This window comes from Fundulus heteroclitus, unplaced genomic scaffold (assembly GCF_011125445.2).
Source record: "Fundulus heteroclitus isolate FHET01 unplaced genomic scaffold, MU-UCD_Fhet_4.1 scaffold_410, whole genome shotgun sequence".
NCBI lineage: Eukaryota > Metazoa > Chordata > Actinopteri > Cyprinodontiformes > Fundulidae > Fundulus > Fundulus heteroclitus.
In genome coordinates, this window is record NW_023396825.1 from 16,886 (window position 1) to 33,967 (window position 17,082).

A 17,082-nucleotide genomic window follows, 5' to 3' on the forward strand; every position below is an offset into this window, starting at 1 on the left:
CAGCTCCCTCCCACAGTCCAAAAACTTGATTGTTAGGTTAATTGGCCTCTCTAAATTCTCCTTAGGTGTGAGTGTGTGTGAGAATGTTTGTTTGTCCTGTTTGTCTCTGTGTTGCCCTGCAATAGACTTGCAACCTGTTCAGGGTGTACCCCGCCTCTCGCCCATTGACAGCTGGAGATAGGCACCAGCACCCCTCGCGACCCAACAAGGGATAGATGTGTTAGGAAATAGATGGATGAACTGAACACATTTTTTTTTATCAGAGAAGTGAGTTAAACCTCCAAGGACCAATGGTTTAGGGTAGGTGTTGGTATACGAAGGGTCATCAGTAGTGGGGCATGATATGAAATTCCTATTGCACTTAAGCAATCCCGAGATTGATAAAATGTAAACCTAAGTGAAGGAAGGATTAAAACAAAGCAGCAGACACTGATGCTAATAACAAAGCAGATGTATTCTGATATAGTCCATCAGAATGAGGAAAATCTCAAACCCCACACGAAAGAAAGAAAATACACATTAAAGTAAAGTGCTTATGGGGAGATACACTGGCCGTAACTAACACAGATTGGCTCTGCTGTGTATGGAATGGATTTAAATAAAGGCACAATGATTTAGTTAAATGCACCCCACTGTATCAACCCGACTATATTAAAACACAAAAGGAGAAAGACACATGAATATAGAGGGGTGCAAATACTTCAGTTTCAGCCCAATATTCAGCCAAGCATTATTCTATACTTTACTTTAAAATGAACAGCATACAAGTGTAAACATTACCCATCTTATATGTGTTTAGCTAAAATAATATAAAGGTACATTACTCTGAGTGTTATGAGGGTTTTCAGGAGTCTTGAGAATTTTGGTCTTGATATATGTCATGGACTCTGGATTGTGAAACTGCTTCTCAGCTCTGTTGTGAGTGATACGGAGCCATGCTGGATACAGGAGCCCATATCAGGTTTTGTCACATTAATGGCCACGTCATCTGAGCAGGTCGTCAGGCCTTGTTCCATATCTGAAACAGTGGTTTTCAACCTCTGAAAATCAGGAACTAATTCCAGCTGTATTGTTTGTCACCATCTTGAATGCAAGAACGTCATGTTTAAAAGTAGGAAATTTCTCCGTCAGAAGAGCTTTAATTGCAGACATTATCAAAGTGGTAATTTCTTATTTTACAGAAGATAGTCCATTTGCATAGGACATCTGGCTCCCGGTTAGATGAAAGACCACTAGAGTGTTGTTCTTAACGTTTTTGAGAGATATAGTGCCCAGGATAGAATTTTAAGATGAATTTTAAGTAGAGCACATCTGGAATACAACCAATGACATCGTCCACCACCAGCGCCCCCTAAATTCAATTTTAACATAAAGACAATAAGTGAAGGTTTAGCAGTGTTTGAACTGTTACAAATAATTTCTGTAGCATTAGAAAAGAAACAGTAAGTTGTAGAATTCTATTTAATACACATTTTAAGGTGTTTATTTGCAGAAAAGTTGTCAAAGATATTTACAGCACAAAGCAGATGATTTCTCAAACATCAAATGGCTTCCATTGGCTTCATTAACAACAAAAAAGTCGCTATTTTAAACATGAAAGAATTATGTATACACTAAAACATCCAGACAGTTCAAGATATCAACAGTTTGAGTATGGTGTGGTTCTATGCAGCATTCACAGTGAAACAATTAACCCTTTTGTTGCATAGTGTTCAAGTGAAATTATTAATACTCTGCAGAAATGTATATGAAAAATACAGCAGCAGGGCAAGTGGGCACAAACTGTGCCAATGGTTTGGAACATGAACAATGAAATTTTACTGGGTGTGGTACCTAAAACAAATTAAACACATTTAGAGAAGAGTGTTGACAAAGACAGAATTAACATCCTCCAGATTTAAGAAAAGCACAATTACATGCTAGAACAGGAAACCTTCACAGTTTGATGTTTGGTACCATTACAGCTAGTTGTATTTTTTAAACGTCTACAGCTCCCTTAAGTGTTGGAGAGTTCAAAATCCAAACTGAGAAGCTTACTGTCAACACGGTTAAATGGGAGCACGCGTGTACAACAAACAAATATGTTGCCATATATGCCAGTAAAGTAGGCTCGCCACCATTCAGTTCTTTGCAAATTAAATTTATGTAACTACATGTCACTTTATTGACACAGTAAACATTTAATGAGATTAGTTAACTAAACCTGCCAAGCCTTTTGGGCCAGGAACAGTGTAACTAATATTCCCAGAGGACCACATAATTGAGTTTTGTAGAGGGACTGAGCAAAATACAGTAAAGCCTGCTGCTGACCAATGAAATGTGGCCCACCATGCTGATAAATTAAACTTTATACAAAACTACAAAAACAAATGTGAAAAATGTGCAAATTCTTGTATTTCACTCAAGCTTATTATAACAAAAATGTAAGCCCTGCAGTGTCTGTTCTGTCCAAACTTAGCGTGCCAATGTACCTTTGACGGTATACTGTTACATGTAAATTGTTCTCTCTTTAGAGTTTTAGATTTTCCTGTTGATCTTATGCCAGCCAGGCCATCTAAATGACCAGATGTGCCCAGGGTGCTGTAAAGCATGGTCTGGCTTAACAGGAAGCCCTCATAAAACCCTTATGGAAGCTGTAGTTTTTAAATGAAGACTACATACTGCATATAATAAAGGGGAATTGGATGCACGATTTGTTAGAATTATAGGAAAAGTCAGGCGTTAACCTTCAACCAGAACATCACAAGAAAAAGTCGCTCAAAAGCTTCTTCAAAGTAAGACATTGATTCTGAGGTAAGAATATTTCCCACTCAACCCAAGTGCACCCTATTTTAAAAGCTAAAAGAAGGTTATTCAAAAAACAGTCATGGCAGGATCAGGCCACAAAGAAAACACATGTCTCTGAGTGTCAAACTACTACCATGCCACTGAGCACTGAAAGCAGGAATCCAATGAACGGCTGCTTACAACTTTTCAGACTTCCCAGTTTTAAGTGCTGCCTTCTCTGTATTTCTATTACCCTGGCTCTGCATTTTTCATTTACCCATAGGGCTCCGTTGTAGTGGACTTTCAGTGAATTCCTGTCAGGAGGCTACAACCAAATGGCATTGTGTGCCATTTAAGAGTCCAAACTACTTTAATAAAAAGAGGGAAGGAAAAAGAAACTGATAAACATCCCTGGGTGCCTTTGGGAATTATTCTCAAATTAGATATCTTAAAATGTGCTGAGATAAACTCCAAATCACATCAGCGAGTGAAATTTTTGAAGACTCAGGACTACCCACTTCAAATCAACCATATTAAACCCATCCCAAGCTCTGAAAATAAGGTGCAATTAAGTATGTGCACATTTTTATGTTTTTAGAGATTTTTCTTACAGTGTAAGAGTTCAAAATGCCACAGTCACCCAACCTCAACATAAAAAACATTCAGTTGCCAAAACAGCTGCAAGCGCTGTAAAATCATCAAAAATAGATTCCCTTGGTCACGAATTACCTCTAAAAATATCTTATTGCAAAGAAAACTGTGTGTGCATTTGGTCCAACAGAGACTCTTTGGATTAACTAGGAACTAATGCCCAATAAGACCAGTTTAAATTCGGCTTGTTTGATTACAATTGCACAGGTTTAAAGGCCTGCTCGGTTGAGTTCACCTCAACAACAGAAAAAAACCCGATAGACTTTCATTACTTTCTCGGAATGTAGTAGAGGGGATTTAGATAATATTAATACACGTGTAATTTTCTTTATGCAAGCGTTTGGGATATTTTTCTGATTCCTAATTGCACCTCAGTGTTCCAAACAATCCCACCTTACATCATACCTGCTTATGCATCAATTCAAAAACAAAACAAAATACATGCTTGAGTTCATTAGTTGCACATTTCATCAGCCTGAAACTTCACAAGTTAACAGACCTATTAGAATTCGATCTTGGTTTAGAATCTACAAAATTAATTCTTGTAAAGATCCAATTGCACTTGGTGTGAATCCTCTGAAAGGCACAAGGATGTTTTGGGGTAGCAGTCTTCTGTTTTCCGAGTTTTAACTCCCATGAAAGCTTTAAACAATGAAAACACTGGAGCATTACAGTCAGTTAACCTGCATCACAGTTCTGAACAGTACAAAAGGAAGAACAGGCTTATCTAACAAAAAAGTCTATATTACAAAAGGAAAGTTGCTTTCTTATTTAGCCAGCACTCTATGACTCTGGCATTGTCCATCTCCCCATTATGCATATAGAGAAAAAAACTGACTGATTTATTTGCATATTTTCTGTCCCAGAGATTTGGATTTGTCTAGTTTGTCACTTGTAGCTCAGCTCAGGATTGTGAGTCTTCACAGTTCAGGTTGTCAGAGTCCGTTTTCCTTACCAGTCCATGGCTGTGTAGTCGACAAAACTGGAGAGAAACAGAGAGTCAACAGGTCAGAGTGAGACAACAAAACAAGAGGTACTTTTGAAGCTGTTAATCATGGCAGGGTTTTTCCTTCATAAAGAGATTTTTGTGACAATAACTTTTACACAACCCTATTTTGACATTAACCTTCTGTTTTGCTAGTCATTCCTTTAAGATTTTTCTAACATTTTTTTAGTATCTGAAACCAAAACTGAAACCCTAGCTACATTAGGTTGGCAGGTCTGTGAGTTTACCAAACAAAGGTCTTAGTCAGCCCTTTTTTTTATGTTCCTCACACGCAGAGAGACTCCTGTAATTTGTTAAAAAAGTGTTTTAACCCATAGTTCTTCAGTCTTTCTAAGACTAATAATTAATCTATTGCTTTTAGAAATGGCTTATATCAAAGCTAAAAACCCTCCCAAATTATGTCCAATACACTGAAATAAATTTGCTACTCTGAAGAATGATTGATCATTTAATGAACACAGAAAGGTCTGATTTTGGCAAGACAAAAGTTTTGTCGCCTTGTTGTATGATGCCCCCAATCCTGGATTACAGCCTCACCTGTGATCAATGATTGATCAATCAATTAGTGGGTGTGTATAAAAAGAACAACAGCACACCAGACCTTCACATTAACTGCAACTTGATCTCTGGCAACATGCCTAAGATTCACCCTGGGACCAAAGCATTGATTATCAAGAGGCTAAAGACCAGATCCACTGCGGAGGTGGCAGACACCTTCAATGTGTCTGTGTTAAGTACAAAGAATAAGAAAACGATTTGAAGAGACGAGATGTTTTTGACAAGCCCGGTTCGGCAGACCCCGCAGGACAACTGCTCGGAGGGACCGTTTGTTGACTCGAAAATACAAGAGCAGCCCCTTTTCCACTGCAGCAGAGCGCCACCAGGCCTGGGTACCTCAAGTCCCCGTGTGAACCAGAACAGTTTGTGGAATTCTGTCTCGAAATGGCCATGGACGAATTAGTGCCCAGAAACCGGCAGTAAACAAAACGCAATTAAAAAAATGTGTGGCATTTGCCAAGGCCCACAGCCTGCTAAAAAGATAGATGCTGGAAAAGTGGCAGAAGGTGGATTTGTCAAACGAATCTTCAGTTTAATTACATCACAGCCTCAGCAAATACTGCAGGAGACCTACTGGAGCCCGCATGAATCTGAGATTCACCCAAAAAATAGTTAAGTTTGGTGGTGGAAAAATCATGGTCTGTGGTTACATCCAGTATGGGGGTGGGCGAGAGATTTGCAGGGTGGAAGGCAATATGAATAGGCTAAAATACCAAGAACTATTAGCTACTTCTTACATTCCCAACCACAAAAAAGGACAAAGTTTGCAGCAGGTTGTTGCTTCATCACATATTTTCATCTCTACATCAAAGTTCCTCAAAGCGAAGAAGGTCAAGGTGCTCCAGAGCTGGCCAGCCCAGTCTCCAGACATGAACATCACTGAGTATGTCTGGAGTAGACTGAAAGAAGGCGCATGGAAGACTGCTTCCTTTGCCTTTATTGGGTGAACCTTGGCCTGCCCTGGTTCTTTCTGCATGGGTCTGTTTATTGGAGAAATAAACAAATAATATAGGAAAGGGGAATTTTTGCATTTACAAATGCTCTCAAAATTTTTTATAGAAAAAGGAAAAGTTGCAGAAAAATTTCTACAAAAATACAAACTCTAGACAAGATAAAAGAGGTGACATTGTCATATGAAGTTTGCTTGTGTGATGCCATTTCTTCTCTGGCTTTTGATTACTGCATAGAGCACTTCTCACTTTCCAAACTGGTGTGTAAAAAGTACCAAGAGAAAAACGCAGATTGAGCACAAAGTGCTTCAAAGCCGGCATTGTTTCTCCATTTTATGCCAGTCCTTTAACCAAATATGACCACTTTATACAAGTACACAATCCCAGTAAAATGCTGACCGGTGAGGGCACATTAATGTCAAATAGATGAAGTAGTAAAATGACTGGCAAGTAAACATAAGCAAATCAAAATAATGATGAGGATGTAAATTAGTTGCGTTCAAACATTTTGATGCTGTGACAATAAATTTAATTAATAAGTGTCATCATCATGTCAGACATTTCTTAATTCAGTCTAATGAATCAACTTCTCTCCTTTGATCACCAGGAGCACATGTGTGTGCTTTTGTTTTTTTTCTGTACTATCAACCACTCACAGCTCTTAAAAGAAACAGTCACACCTAGCAAATGGGGTCAACCACACCTTCTCACTAAGAAAAAAATAAGTTAATTTCCTTATTCAGAATCGCTCTCAGCAGCCATATCTGAATCATTCTTAAAGCTGTCCTGAGATCACTGTATAAAGATTTCAAGTAGCTAATATTGCTACACATGTAAATTCTCCAAAGAATTCAATTAAAAAAAACAAAACCTTAGCTTGTTTTGTCAGGCTGTTTTATGAAATGTTTATTTCAGGATCGGGAGAGATCGGCAAACACAAATAAGGACTCAAACACTGTTTCTGTTAGAATATAAGGCACACATTTATTATTATTCCCCACAGAATACAGCACATCAAAACAACTAGCTCTTCACACACGCAAAGTAGCAAGCATTAAAGCAACAAGCTTTCAAACAAACGTGACGCTCAACAGATTCTCAGAATCAGCCCTTACCATTGACATGAACTGGGAGCCCTCAGTCCTAGGTTAAGATCAGCGTTCACGATGCCGGTATTCCACACATGAACTCACGGCATACTCACCGGGCTCAGGGGAAGTCTCCTCTTTATATACTTGTAAACAAAGAGTCAGATGTAGAGCGAGAGTGGCCATCTCTCCCTCCACAGCTGCCCTGCCTCCCTAAGCATGTTTCCCAAAACATCAACCGTTCCCAGCACCTCAGCAGTGTGCGAAGCAAAATAATATTGCATACAACAAATCAAACAAAATAAGAATACAGAATCAGTCTTTCCCACAACACATTGTCATAGGTTCCCACCACAAGTTAAAACAAGTAATAGCACAATAACACATGTGGTTCTTAGTTTTATGTGAGCAACATAACAGGCACGAGCATGTATGTTGCTCTTAGTTTAAAACTAACCAGTTTTTCCCAAAATACATTGTCAAAGAACAAAAATAACTCTTTAATATATCACAGGCCAAATGTCCCTCCTCAGTAAAAGGGTTGGGTACGTTAATGACAAGCACCTCTACCTAGTTGAATACACTCCGAATGGCTGCAACCACAATTTGAAAATCAATCAATCACTATCACTCACTCACAATGCTAAAAACAAAGGAGCTGTCTGAGGACACCAAAAATTTTATGATTTGCAGGCACTCTAGTGCTTGCAAAGACCTTGGTATCCCTGTTTCAATGGTCCGCAATATTATTAAGTTTTCCAGCCATGGAACTGTCAAGAACATCCCTGGACATGGAGGGAAAACAAAAATTGATGATAGAAGTCCTCGAACGTTGGTGCAAATGGTGGAAAAAAACCACCACGTCAAACATCTAAAAGACCTGAAGACCAACCTGGAGCAGTCTGGTGAAATTGTTCCAACAAGTACCACACATCGCACACTAAACAAAGCAGGGCTTCATGGGTGGAGGCCAAGGAAAACCTCATTGCTGAGGCATGAGGCAAAGACAAAAAGAATGATTGATCTTTGCGAAAGAGAACCTCAACAAACCTCAAGCATTCTGGGACAATGTTTTATGGACAGATGAAACAGAAGTTGAGCTTTTTGGTAATGCACACAAACAGCATATTTACAGATGGTGCAATGAAGCCTTAAAGGAAAAGAACACCATACCAACAGTCAAGTATGGTGGAGGATCCATAATGCTGTGGGGCTGCTTTGCTGCATTTGGCACCGGAGGTCTTGACCGTATCACAGGCATCCCGAAATCAGGAGGGGACTTTTTGACTTGTGGGTCACAAAGGGTTCTTAAATCTGACATAGGGGCTGGGCTAGGAGAAGATGTATGAAGTATTTGTGTAAACGACAAAAAATGGCATGTGAAAGCCATTGCATAAAATGTTTTGCCTTTAACAGGTATTAAAGCATGAATATCCAAGGCTTATTGTACAAATTATCAGTGAGAATACTGACTCAGCCTTCATGCTTGTTTTTTATTTTTTTCCCCCACAACATAGTGAAATCACATTTATTTCAGTAGGCGCAGTGCTGTTTTTTGCCAGTGCATCAAAGTCTGGAGTTAGTTTTGTTTTGGGCATTTCTCGGGATAGAGCTGAGATGTTGGTCTGTTAACTTGGATCTGTGATGGGCTTTGTTGAAGTTCATGATGCTGAATGTCTGCTCACACATGTAGGCTGAGCCAAACAGCACCAGCATCTTCTGTGCCACCCTCCGCATGTTTGGAAACGTGGCATCATTAAGCGAAGCGTAAAAGTAATTCAGTTTAAGAGACAGAACAGTTAACTGTCCTTTAAAATGGAGTCAGACTGAATATCACTCAGTACCAACTGCAGTTCCTGTGGTGCTGGTTCAGGATCTTGTGACAATGGACAGGACACCAGCTGAAGTGATTTGTCTTTTTTTTTTTTTTTTTTAAATCAGAAATGGCAGAATTCTCTGTGTAGGTCGCTTAGTAATTTGCTGTATTTTTTCATGTTTTGGGAAGCCACTGTTTGCAAGGCTAACGTGAGAAAAGGAGCAAAAGATTTGTTTTTGAAGTTTGTTCAGAGAATAAGGTGAATTTGGATTTAAAGGATTTCACATGTGTGTAAATGTTGCGCACAAACTGATCTTTCCCCTGCTAGCTGTTCAACTGTGGATAACTTTTGTTCATCTTGTGGTTTTATTTTTCCATAACTCTTATAATTGTTTTGAATTGTGCTGTTATGCAGTTTTTAGTTTTCATCTCTTTTTATTCTGTTATTTTCCTTTACATTTTTATATTTTATCTTTTATTTTTTAATTTGTATTTTAGCTTGTAAAGCACAATGTGCAGCATATGAACAGTTGAAAAGTGCTATATAAATAAACTTTGACATTGATTGTTTCTCTTGTAGCTTTAAGTTCAGCCCATTCACGTGTGAAAATATGTCCACAGCAAAAGCAAAGTCACAAAGCCAGTTCTTGTCCCTCAGCTCAGGAAATTTGTCGGATTTCCCCATTAACGCCAAAAATGCCCAAATCTCATCTTTCAGCTCCCACACTCGTTGGAACACTTTGCCCAAACCTAACCAGTTTCCCCCAGAAACATAATAAACATTGCTGAAGTTTCCTTTGCTCATATAAGATAAGAGATAAGATAGTCTTTATTGATCTCACAATGGAGAAATTCACTCGTCACATCGGCTCATACAAGAAGGTGCAGAGTAGGGAAGGTGCATTCAGTTATATACAGTGAATCTTCATATATACAATGGATCAACAAAGAATACCAAAAAATACAAAAAAGGAAATAGGAATGGGCATAATATGTCTCATTTACATTCTTAGTGGTCTATATATATATATAAACATATCTATATACTTAAATATATACGTATATCTATGCACCTACATACATACGTACCTACGCGTATATATGTGCATATACATTGTATACATTTGTACATACATACATACATACATGTGTACTGACTTATGTTCAGTAGAAGTCACTACATCAGGATTATTGCACGGGTTGTAGGACAGTGTATTAAATAGATTATTGCACCTTGGTTATTGCACATTAATTATTACAGTTATGGTCACAGTTACAGTGCAGCATTGTAAAATCTGGTAGCAGCAGGAATGAATTACCTGCGGTAGCGCTCCTTTTTACAGCCAGGATGTCTAAGTCTTGCACTAAAGGAGCTGCTCAGCTCCTCTACAGTCTGGTGCAGGGGGTGGAAGGTGTTGTCCATGATGGATGTGAACTTGGACAACACCCTCCTCTCAGCCACTTCCTCCACAGAGTCCAGAGTACAGCCCAGGACAGAAGTGGCCTTCCTCACCAGCTTGTTTTAGCCTCTTTCTGTCCCGCTCTGTGCTGCCAGGAGCCCAGCAGACGACAGCGTAGAGGAGGGCTGAGGCCACCACAGAGTCATAGAAAGTTTTTAGCAGAGGCCGGCTCACTCCAAAGGACCTCAGCCTCCTAAGGAGGTGGAAGCGGCTCTGGCCCTTCTTATTTATACAGGGCGTCGGTGTTATAAGTCCAGTCCAGTTTATTGTTGACGTGAACACCCAAGTATTTGAAACTCTCCACAGTTTCTATGTCTTGCTCCTGGATGTTCACAGGTGAGTGAGGTGGGGTCTCCTCCTGAAGTCAATCACCATCTCCTTGGTCTTACTGGTGTTTAAGCACAGATGGTTTCTCTCACACCCGTCCACAAAGTCCATGATGACCGACCGGTACTCCAGCTCGTTCCCCTCAGACACACAGCCCACAATGGCCGAGTCATCAGAGAACTTCTGAAGGTGGCAGCTGTCCGTGTTGTAGGTGAAGTCCGAGGTGTAAAGGGTGAAGAGAAACGGAGACAGAACGGTGCCCTGGGGGGCCCCGGTGCTGCAGAGTGCCACCTCTGACTGACAGCCGTGCAGCCGCACGTACTAAGGGTGGTTAGTGAGGTAGTCCATGGTCCAGTCAGCTAGATGTTTGTCCACACCAGCGTCCTGGGGTGGACAAACACGTGTTACAACTGCATTAACGACATGATTAAACTGCAATATGCGCTTACCAGTACACAGAGATTCCTGAAATATCTTATTTTGGTCCGCTCATTTTTAGTTCAAAGGGCAAAGCATGTGAAGAAGTGTTAATAAAGGCCAATGGTTGGTGGCTGCCCCCTAGTGGGACAACGTGGACATTGCAGGAAAAACGCTAATGAAATTTGATAATATTTTTAATAAAACAAGTTTGGCGGGCCGGTTTAAAAAGCTTGACGGGCTGCACTTTGCCCATGCCTGGTGTAGATGGATATAAGAAACATTTGGAGGTTTTTATCACTTCCATGGGGTGTGCAGCCAAATATTAAGGTGGTGTGACAATATTAGTGCACATGCTGGTTTTCAGTTTTTTTTTATTGTCTTTATTAAATTACTTTGGACCTCCAATTGAAAGATCCTGCTGATATAAAGGTTTCCTCAGATTATTTCCACAATATATTTTCCTAAACATATATTCAATAATGCAAGCTTTTACCAAAAAATTTTCCCCTTTCAGGACTTTTTGGAAAATCCAATTTTCCAAAAACACTTGATTTAAAATTGATTTATCATTCCGCCATACTACAACCATCTCCTTTGTTTTATCCACATTTATAATGAGATGATTGTTTACACACCATGCCACAAAGCAGTCCACCAGTTCCCAGTACTCAGCTTCCTGTCCATCCCTGATGCATCAAACGACTACTGAGTCATCTCAGTATTTCTGCAGATGACAGGAGTCAGTCTGGTATTGAAGTCTGAGTTGTAAAGAGTGGAAAGGAATGGTGAGAGTACATTCCCTGTGGTGCTCCTGTGCTACTGGCTACATGGTTAGACACGCAACACTTCAATAACACCACCCACCACCAAGAGCCACACTTGACACTGCCTCTCTCCCCCGTTTAGGACCTACAAGCTACACCAACGTAGCATTTCCAGACCTTCTGCATTACATTAACGCATAGTCTACCGTGTATTTAGCTCTAGATTCTATCCTATTTTGTCTGCACCATCAACACCAAGTCAAATTCCTTGTAAGTGCAAACCTTCTTGGCAATAAACTTGTTTCTGATTCTGATTATATAGAGCATTTTCAACTCCAACTTCATGGCGATAAGCAAATTGCAAGGGTTCCTGATAGCTGCTTTTTTGCTTCCTCTCTAGAACCATCATCATATAGGATGTCAGGGCAACAGGTCTGCTGGTGGTTCCTAGAGTCTCTAAAAGTAGAATGGGAGGCAGATCCTTTAGCTATCAGGCTCCTCTCCTGTGGAACCAACTCCCAGTTTTGGTCCGTGAGGCAGACACCCTGTCTACTTTTAAGACTAATCTTAAAACTTTCCTTTTTGACAAAGCTTATAGTTAGAGTGGCTCATGTTACCCTGAGCTACCTCTATAGTTGTGCTGTGATAGGCATAGGCTACTGGAGGACATCAGGGTCTAATTTTCTCACTCTACTGAGTTCTACTGTTCTTCAGCCTACTGTTCTCCAGTTTAGAACACTTTTTTCCACTCTTAAAAATATCTCCAAAAAGGTGACAGTTTCATTTGTCAACTACATCTACAGATATTGATGATTTATATACAGTTAATGAGATTTCTATATTTCAGAGTAAAATCCCCTTTACCATTTCTATGTTATTAATCGTAGGGTTGTCTGACATTCTTTTCTGAAATATCTTGTCATAGATTTATCTTTTTATTAACATTCCACTTATATAAAGTTATGGCATAAAACAGGCTGCATATCAAATAATTCAAAATGACATTAGCCGACTGTAAAACTATTGGAACTATACAGCTATACACTCACAGACATCTAAAATGGTAAATAGATAAATATTTATCAAAAATTATGATTTCAACATATATCTGTTAAATGAAAGACCAAAGCACATGTCATCATGCTTAAACAGAAGAGGGGAAAACAGCTGTGTCTGGATTAAGTGATCTAGTCTCCCCATAATTATTCAACTTGCATAGTTGAACTAGAGGGAAAAAGACACCTGAAAATGCCTCATGCTTGTTGAACTTGTGTCCAGGTTCAGTTCATCGCTGAGCTCTAATAATAGCACAGCAGCTGATGTGCAACAGCTCAGCACGCAGCACTTTGTTCTCCTTTTATAGTTGCATAACAGCAGAGCACATGTTATGAAAACAAGTTCAGTGGAGGTATGCAAGCTGGAGACAGAGAATAAAAGCCGACTGGAAACAAACTGCCACTGATGAGTATGAGCGCCTCCACTACCAAACCTGCACATTACCAGCTCTATTGTTTTCTCTCCAATGTGTATTGCTGATTCAAGCGCTATACATCATCCCTAAATGTGTGTGCTATTTTGGCTTAAATCTGTCAATGGACAAGAAAAAAAGGAAAAGTAACAAAAAAAAAAGCAAAAAAAAAAAAACAAGCTTTCATAATAAACAAGATACAAATAATCTATGATAATAGGAAAAAAACTATCTTAATTAACTTGAGGTTTCTTAAGTATTCTTTAAACTTTGTCTATTTTTCTGCTGAGTTTTGAAGCAATTGTTTTGCACAACCAATTACAGTTTTTCAGTTCGACAGTTTTAGTCACAAGAACCAAAACATAAAATGAGGGGAAAGCAATCATAGAATTCTAAATGAAAAAAATACAAAAGACTAAAAGGTCTTAAATGCTATTTATATTTTCTTAATTTTTTTTTACATAATTTATGTCAGTCATTTTTTTCTTACGAAGACACAGCACCAACCTGTCCACCTCAATCGAGATATCTCTGAGACCAAAAACACAAAACAATAAAACCCAAATAGTATTTCTACAACTCTTTCTAAAAGTTTTCAGATATTAAATGAAAAGAAAAAAAATATTTAGAGACAAGGCATGAGTTTTTTTTTTTTTACTTTTTTTGAAAAAGCTAAATTTACAACTCAATGGGCCGACAAAGGGTCTGTTTTCTTTTTGCTCAAAAAATAGTTTGAAAGGAAAATGTAGGTGTCATTTACATATTAAAAGTAGAATTCCTTGATGTCAATCCTTATATTTGCTTAAACCGCTGTTCTGCTATGCTGCGTCCAGACCAAATGCCTCTTGAGTGTCAATAAAGGTCTACAACGCCTCAACATAGATGCTTGTGCACATAAAAGTCTGACGTGATGTCTAGCGCCTCAACACTGACCTAAATTTGTGTGCTATCAGACAAAGTGGCTCCCAGTGGGAGGAGCAACTCTGTGCTTTTCTTTTTGCCAGACTGTAAAATTGTGGATGAAATCAAGACTGACCTTATTTACTGAATGATATAATATATTATGCGCCATGTCTGAATTCACCAGATAATTGAGAGATGTTTTGAGTTCGGTGAGTTTTACCACCTATAGCAGGAGCTGTGTGCTGATGAGAGTGCCATTTATGCTCACCCAGCCCGACCTGCTGACCAGCATCAGTGCCCACATCTTCCACCAGGACACCAAACACTGGCGCTCCATTTCAGCTGAAGAACATCTGACTATCTGTCTCAGGTTAGTGGGCTCCTCGATGTTGACATTTATCAGTGACCCGAAGTAAAAACTACTTCACAAAGCAGAGTCAGGGTCTCTCTGATTGGTTAACGCCCCGCACTGAGCTGCTAAAGTTCAGATTTCTAAACTCTTGCATCTACCTTAACGCACGTCAAACAAATTTCCAGCACAAAATGCACAGAAAGTTTCAAAACGCGCAAAGCAAGATGTCCCCCGAGGCACGTCCACCATAAACTTTTCACGTAAATGGTAAATTGACTGAACTTATAACACTTTTCCAGTCACACTGACCACTCAAAGTGGTGTACACTAGAGCCACATTCACCAATTCGCGAGAAAAGGGGGCTCCTGCTGTGTGGCTCCTCTCAAGGGCTAGGCTAATGAGGACTAATCCTGAGGTCTGGCACACATAGCTGTACTTTTGTATCCATCCAATTTCCATATTTCGCATGGCTGTGAGACAACAACTGTAACTGGAAAGCCTTTTAACATCATCTGCATAAAAGCACATTGCTGGTTTGAAAGAACTCATTAATGTGGTGATAAAATGTGAGCCTCCATGTGGGAGGATGATGAGCCACAGCCTCTCTCAAGGTAAATACAACATTCTCTAATTGGGTTTTTCTCCCATGGACTGCACAGAAACAATGCTTGTAATTAAGTTTTAAAGCCCCAATTCCAGCATCAATAAAACGACTGACTGGAAAATGTGTTTAATTACTACTATGCCAAATTATGATTGTTAATTTATATCGCAGCTAAGTTTAGATGTTATGTTTATGTTGCTGTTTTGTTTACTTAATTTAGCATCTGTTTGACAGAACAACAACTACGGTAATTACGTTTTTATATAAAAAATTAAATCTGAATTAACTCTTAACTGGTAAAAAATGTAGGTGTAAAAAAGTGAGTAAACTCAATGGACTAGTGTTATGTTGACTGACCTACTCATTTCAACATAACAATTTTCAATTGAATCTTTAGTCATTTTGTTACCTGCAGGCTACCACGGACAAGGGGTTTCCATTTATTAGTTTAATAAAAAAAAAGTATTAAAGATAAAAATCAGTAGTGGTACAGCACTTAAAATTCCTTATTTTATCAGCAGACATGGCCTGTGCCTTTCTTCATCAATTATATAATTATAAGGAGACATCTTTCCTTTGGTATTATTCAGAAAATTGTCAAATTGACAACACTAGGGCTTTACAAAGTATGTGACCGATCCATTTGACTTAACAAGGTTTGACATGTGTAAACCAATTAGATCCAACACAGTTACCATGAATGAGGACAGCAGACTGGAAAAGATGTGGATAAATGTTATTTTAAGTAAAGCTTTCAGTGCCTGTGAACTGTATAAAAAAAAATAAAAAATGAAAAAAAAAAAAAATAACAGAACCACCAATAACTGATCTGACTCAAGCTTTTCCTCTTACTTTTACTTAAGTCTCAATCATTTTGCCAGGAGTTATAGCTCTAGTTATTAGGGCTGGGCGATATGGAAAAAAACCCTATTACGATAATATTTTTGTCAATATTGATTATTGGGAATAGGGCCGCATTTAACAATCATTTTAATAATCAACTACTCTATCAATTATGTGTTTGATCAGTTGACTAATCACGATTACTTTTTATGATCTACATCATCACATTCTGTATGGTGAGTGGTGTACAGGCTTTATCCAGGAATTGCAGAGTTGAATTTACTACTTTTTTTTTTAGACTATCTCTACAATATTTTTTACTACTAACAGAAAATCCAGAAGCAGCCATTTTTGGGGGGAGTGGTGGATTCACACTACTGACCTATGGATGATGGTCCATCTCAGGGCTGGACGATAATTCAATAACAATATATATCGATCGATAGACGTGTGGCGCGATAGAAAAAAATAGGGTCGATAAAAGTTCGATAGAGAGTTTTCCTTCCTTCCTTTCAGCCTATCATATTAGTTGATGCTACAGTCACTACTTCCTCTCAACCAATCGTAATCGCGGACCCAGGCACGCCGTCACAAAGCCCCGCCCTCTCAAACCACAACACAGAGCACGTGAATATGTCGCAGCAAGGAGCGGCGGAGGAAACGGTCCCAAAACGGGGTTTTACTAGTTCGCCAATCTGACAGAAATAAACCACAGTGATTTGTAAAACTTGCAAGGAACCGGTAAAAACAAAGTCTGGTAACGCAACCAACTTGTTTCATCACGTAAGCCGCTCACACCCGCAGCAGCGCGAGCTGTGTCAGCCCCACGCGACACAGCTCACACGCGCAGCAGTGCGAGCCCATTCGGCCCCGCGCTGCTCGGCGTCATCTTGTGGAACTTCTTCCAAAACAAAGCAGGTATAGCAGCTAAACTGGGCTCCCTTCTTTGTGATAAAAATGAAAAAGCGTCCAAGCAGCGTAAGGATATCACGCATGCAGTAATGTGCTTCTTAGGGATTGATACGTCTCCAGCTGAAAAACCTGGCTTCAAACAATTACTCGCTACTCTTGATCCGCGATATAAAGTTCCGTGACGCAAGTTTTT

At 39.3% G+C, this 17,082-nt stretch overlaps 1 protein-coding gene across 1 annotated transcript in view; it reads right to left on the minus strand.

Annotated features, from left to right (window-relative positions):
• Window positions 1-1,449: 1,449 nt before the first annotated feature.
• Window positions 1,450-17,082, minus strand: part of LOC105921027 (serine/threonine-protein kinase 35-like) — a 55,084-nt gene continuing 39,451 nt past the window's right edge. Inside the window, exon 3 of the mRNA XM_036131197.1 lies at window positions 1,450-4,399. The gene's annotated coding sequence lies outside the window, so the exon portion shown is untranslated. The remainder of the gene's footprint in view (window positions 4,400-17,082) is intronic.